We start from the raw sequence: 6,108 nt of genomic DNA, 5'->3' as shown, positions 1-6,108 counted from the left end.
GCAGGTAAAGGGGGCTGGTTTGAGTCTTTGCATGCAGGTCATCCCCCACTCTCCACTCCACACACGTCTTCATCAAACAAAGGAATGATGGCCTGAATATTCACTTAAAGAGGGACTTTGCCTAATGTTAAGTTAAGCTGTCCGCTCATATAGCAGTCGGCCCCTTTTCCCAAATGTTATTCCCCCACTCTCTCCCTGTGTTCTACACTATCCACTGTCCTCTCCTCTATTAATGAAGGTGTAAAAGCCCCAAAATAGTGCTTAAAAAAAGAAGATAAATAAAAATTGCCCCCCTCAGAATAAATCTTCAACAGTTACCAATTTGTCCACAGGGGGCGCCACAATCAACACAAACTGAAAGTCCCTCACAGGAAGTTTGAGTAGTCCTTCCATCATTAGAGGTCTAAAGATGTCGATTGAAAGGCAAGAGGCAACCTCCAGTCTCGAGGAACGAAGCAGATGCAGATGCAGATGTAGTAATAACTGCAGTTTATCGAGCGTCCACTAGAGGGTGGCTGCAAAAGCACTGGAAGCTACACACACACCCATTCAAGAAAGCAAAAATAAACATGTTTACAGCCTGGCTTAAAAGAAAAAAAGCCACAGGTTTGAATAAGTCACTTCTTTATTTGAGTGACTTTTTGAAGAACTCATTAGTTTTGAAGAAATGAAGGTGACACGTTTTGCATAATTAGGGGCGTGGCTGACTTGACCCACAGGCGGGCCACACAGGCTAATGACCTGCTTCAACCCTGCCTCTTTAGCATAGACTATATAACAAATGGACGTCACCCATCTGTTCCTGAAGCACTGTTTTGAAGCTACCGTCAGAGGGAGCCATATTGGAAATGTTGAACTCTACCTAACTCCTGTCCAAGCTAGTGTGAGGTAAAGAGGCGGGCTTTGAGCCTCCTCGCTAACAGCTACAGCTACAGTCAGTTTTGCCCATTTAAGGACATGACTGACTTGATTGACAGGCGTCCCGCCTGTCAATCAAGTCAGTCATGTCCTTAAATGGGCAAAACTCATCTTCTGAACTGTTGTGTTATAAAAAAAATTCACCTCCTACAGTGTGTGCTGATAGAGAAATTAGCTCTTCAGACCTAAACCATTTTTTGAACCAGGCTGTAAACATGTTTATTTCTGCTCTAAAGATCGTCTCTTTGAATGGGTGTGTATGTGGTTTCTGGTGTTTCTGCAGCCAGCCTCTAGTGGACGCTCGATGAACTGCAGTTTATAACACTTCCACATGAGCTTCATATTTTAAGACCAACCTGAACTTCAAAACTCTGCTTCAGAGACCCCTGAGAAGACAATCCTTGTTTGATACAGTCTCAAGCCTGGTTTATACTGCTGCGTTGACCTTACGCAGCAGTGGCCGACGTGGACTTGAGTACTACATACTTATAGGTGTTGCAGTTCATCATACAGCAAGTATTATATGGCAGTCTAGAGAGGAGATTAAATGCAGGGCCGATGTGCGGCCATTCTGGAAGTGTGGTAAATGCAGGAAATACAGGTGAAAGGTCACGCCCACAGGAGGATGTGCTGTCCTCCACTCTCATCATTCACCCTTGATATAAATCTCTGAGGAGAAAATCACCTGTAGAGGGGAACCTGTCAGTTTCATGAAGTTGATGTCACCTTTATAAAGTGTGATTCTTAAATTGAGCTGCTATCTAATAAAACAGGAAGAGAGTCTGTTTTTAGGTCAGTGTGGCGAGGTCATGTCTGACTCCTTCATGAAAGCATGCATTTAAAGTCTGATAGAAAAACAGCGTCTCCTGGACAAAGAGTTGATTCAGTGATGTGCTGTTTAACAGCTTAAAGAAGTAGTGTCTGGAGCTTTCTTGTGACTGCTTTCTTAGAAACTCTGCTGCAGAAACAAAGACAGTGAATGTAACCTCAGTGATGACATACATGTTACAGTTTGACCTCGAATGAAAGAGCAGGAAGCAATCAAGATAATCTGACTCGTGTTCAACAAGCCGAGTTTCTCAGCCTTCAAAGTTGAGTGATTCACTTTGAAATCACTCAGATTATCTCCATCACTCCTTCCTTCCTCCTCCTGACCCCTGCTGAAGGGTTCCTGGTTCAGCTGAGGACTCACTTTAAGCCGAAGTCATCGGAAAGAAACCCTTGACAAATGACTTCCTGACCGATGAACTAACCGTCTGTAACCGACACTCCCTTTCAGCTGAAACATGCCAAACTGATCAAGAGTTAAATTCTGTTGTTTTGAAATCCAAGAATATTAATCACTCAGTCTGGGGAACTTCACAGCCTCGAAACACCAAGAGAGCATAAAAATAATGAGGCGCTGACCACACACAGACCGCTCTTTGTTCTGCGTGGGTCCTGCGGGGCTGGAAAGTCTTGTGGTTTTCTGGATTTGAAACCTGAATTTAAATCAGAAAGCTGCCAGTCTGACTAACTTCCCCGCTCACTGATATCCTCTCGTGCAGAAACGGCCCAGTGAGTACTCTGATCCGGTCCGGGGACAAGCCGAGGCAAGGCCGAGCTGCAGAACAAGCTGCGGTCTCTGTAAACGCTTGTTTTACGAGCTGCTTGGCTCGTGAATCAGAATGAATCAGAAGTCGAGTTCTTGGTGAGAAACCAACCTCGTGTTCAGGCCAACACATTCCTCAACGCCCCACTCCCCTGACTGCAAACTGAGCTGTGTTTGGATCCTAATCTCACATATTTGGGCTTTGTTAGACTTCTTTGTGAAGAGATGAGTGGGACAGATGTTGATGCATAGATTCTTTGATTTGTCCAAATAGAGAAAAGAGGGCAGAGTTCATCCAGATTTGTTGCAACAGTTCATGTTTGTCTTGCACATCTTGCACATAAAGTGTTTCTTTTTCCTTTGTTTTTGGTCTCCTCCAGCCTGAGAAAAAGGACCGTCTCTAGCTGCTGAATGCTCCTCTTTCTCCATCAGCTGGTTGCTTTCTTTGATCTCATGCACACTACAAGCTAGAAATCACACCGCAGGCATAAGGTGTTTTTCAACTGCAGGAACTTTACCCTGGAACTAGGGACTTTACCCCTGAACTACATGCGTTTTGACCGGAAGAACCAGGGTCTAAATTTAGTTCAGGGGTAGATAATCTCCCCCATGAAAAGCCCCTGCTTGGGGGGTAGTACTTGTCAAAGGTCCTCGGGCTTTCGGTTGAACGTTACGGTATTTGTGGAGTTTACACAGCTGTTGAAACACAGAGGGAGTTCAAAATAATGTTTAATATAATTTTTGTTCCTCCATACGTCACTGGCCTGATTTGCACAATCTACCCGGGACTTCAGCCTGTTGTCGAAATGCAGACAACAATGGGGGCAAAGGAACCTTTTAGTTCAGGGGAAAGTAGTTCTGGAGGCTAAAAGACCCCAGAACTCTTGGTCAAAATGCACCTATATAGTATTTTTTTCTGAATGCAAAGGCTTTCTTTTTTGTCTTTTCTCCCTCTGTAGAAAGGGGATTCTGAAAGAGTGTAAAAATCTGTGAAAGTGTGCCGAAAACCCAAAACAAAAGCTTAAAGGTCCTGAAATACCCTGAATTTGGCAAATTGACTGCAGATCAAATGTAAATCCTCTGGCTTACAGCACAAAGCTACAAACAGCACGCTCCAGCTGCTCTTATGACTGAGGAAGAGTCACTCTGGTCTGAGAAACTTCATGTGACGTAACTGTGACGGCAATTTATCCAACAGATGCCAAGAAATGTTACCCATTTTAAAGAACAACACCTCCGGGGTCCATGAATATCTTTAAATGTTCATGACAACTGCCGTGTCTTAACAGCCCGTGATGTGCAGATGCAGAATGAACTTCGTGACACTGGCTTGCTCGTATCGTAATATGTTTAATTACAACAAACATCATCAGCATCAGTAACAAGCATCGCGACTGCTTAGAGGACTGGGCCAGATGAAGTCGCCTCTCCTCTGTCTCCAAAGGCCGTCTTATAAAGGGTGAAGGTGTCGTCACAACAAACACACATATATGGACTCTTCAACCCAAGTTTGACATTAGCTGCTATTTGACTCTATTTCTGAAAATCTTGTTTTGAACATGTCAAAGACGTCAACTGTCACTGTCAATCACATTTATTGTCTAGGTCAGGGGTGTCCAAACTTTTTTCAAAGAGGGCCACATTTGATGTTGTCAGAATACCTTAGAGCCAGTGGCTCCTACCGAGACTTAGGAATCCTAAAAGTTATAGATGAAATCTCTATTCAATAACAATTATTTTACATTTGTTCTCAACAAATCGGTAACTAGGTAGTCCTCAGTTCTCCACAAGCCACGTAAACATTAGCAAACTTTATCTTCTGGAGGAAAATGGTCGGGCAATGTGGGAAAAATATTGTATCATTATTTTCCTATGGCAGGATCACGATCTGGATTTCATCACACTTCTTTTTCATGTTGTTTTTTAAGACTTGTCTGACCAGCAGACAACATTTGAAGAGCTAAATATTTATTTTCCTGCATTCTGAACTAATTTTATGCACCAAATTTGGCATTTTCTGCACAATTTCATAATTTTGATTTTTTCTTGTGTCCTCTTTTGTGTCTTCTGAACTTTTAGTGTTCATCAAGAACATTTTCACATCATGATAAAATCATTAATTTGAAGTCAACTTTAAGAGTACTTGTGTTTCTTCTTTATTGCCTTCTTGCAGAATTCCCAGAGCTTTGGCTTTAGACAAGTAGTCCATGTGAAGCTTTTTGAGACGTTTCTGGATTGACTTTAGTTTTGTGTGTGCGCTTGAACGAAACTGCAAATGTACAAATGATTCAGAATGTGATTAATTTCTAATGCTATTAATTAATGCTATAAATAACACACTTTAAGATGGAAGCTTGGGCCATAAATAAATGGACCTTGGGCCGCAATTGGCCCCCGGGCCGTACTTTGGACACCCCTGGTCTAGGTGAAGGTGATCTTCTCATAGACCTTCCTGAAGCCTCCTTCTACAAATTCTTGAAACCTTCTGAAGTTATTTTAAACAGCATAGACTAACAACAACATATATTTTATCTTATGTGGTTAAATATCAGATACTTCACAACTCAACAAGATGCTGAGATTTTTAAGCATTCATCACAGTAGGGGACCAGCCTAGAGGCAGAAGTTTCCATGCTAATGCCAGCTTTGTTTCTCATCTGCAGAACTGATCGAAGACAGGCAATGACTGCACCACGGTAAAGAGACATGTTTCAGGTTATTCATATTAACACGTCTGCCCTCGATGTGCAGGTAAATGGTTGTCTTGGCCTTGTGATTGAGCGGCAACCTGTCCAGAGTTTCCAACCTCTGGTGCAACGACAGCTCAGATACGATCCCAGAATGTTTAAACATGGATGTAATCTCATTAATGTCACATGTCGAGCGGCTTTTAAACCAAACTATGGTGACGGCCATATTGAAGATGCTGACTCAACCAGACTTTGAACCAATCAGAGAGAGGAATGAAGATGAGGCGGGCTTTTTGCCCCCCTGGCTCGTTCAGGGGCGTGACCAGGTGGTTGTCTAGGGGTGGCACTGCCCTCCTGAAATCTGATTGGCCACCTGAAAGTGTGCACTCTGGGTTAGGTTAATTTAACTTATTCATGTCTTTAAAAGTACTTCTGTACCTTTCTTTGTACACAGTATTTATTTAGAATATCTACATTAGATTTTAGGTTTCTATATTTATTGTCCTCACTGTCTTGTTGTCAAGTACCAGCGTTCAAATCACCACGTCGAATTCCTCGTGTGTGCGAGCTCATTTTGGCAATCAGGCTTTATTGAATCTTGATTGATTTCTTGGAAATTCCCAAACTTTGATTGGCTAGTTGCTCAGTTAGAGGCAGTTTTCCTAAAATCTTAAATGCTGCACGTTTTATTTTATCGCCTGCAGCCGAGACTTCGGACAAACATCTGAATTTCGAGCTCTTGAAGAATTAAAACAGAAAATCTCTGAAAGTCTTTTTTTTTACAGAGAGTCTCATATTAAACGGATAAAAGACAGAAAGAGGATTTCTTCTGTTTTAGAATAATACTTCCACATGTTCAGAACAAGCTCAGCAAAGATAAAGGAACTATAGTTCGTCCACAGGGGGGCG

This window comes from Notolabrus celidotus, chromosome 18 (genome assembly GCF_009762535.1).
Source record: "Notolabrus celidotus isolate fNotCel1 chromosome 18, fNotCel1.pri, whole genome shotgun sequence".
In the NCBI taxonomy this organism is placed as follows: Eukaryota; Metazoa; Chordata; class Actinopteri; order Labriformes; family Labridae; genus Notolabrus; species Notolabrus celidotus.
This window is presented reverse-complemented; position numbering follows the sequence as displayed.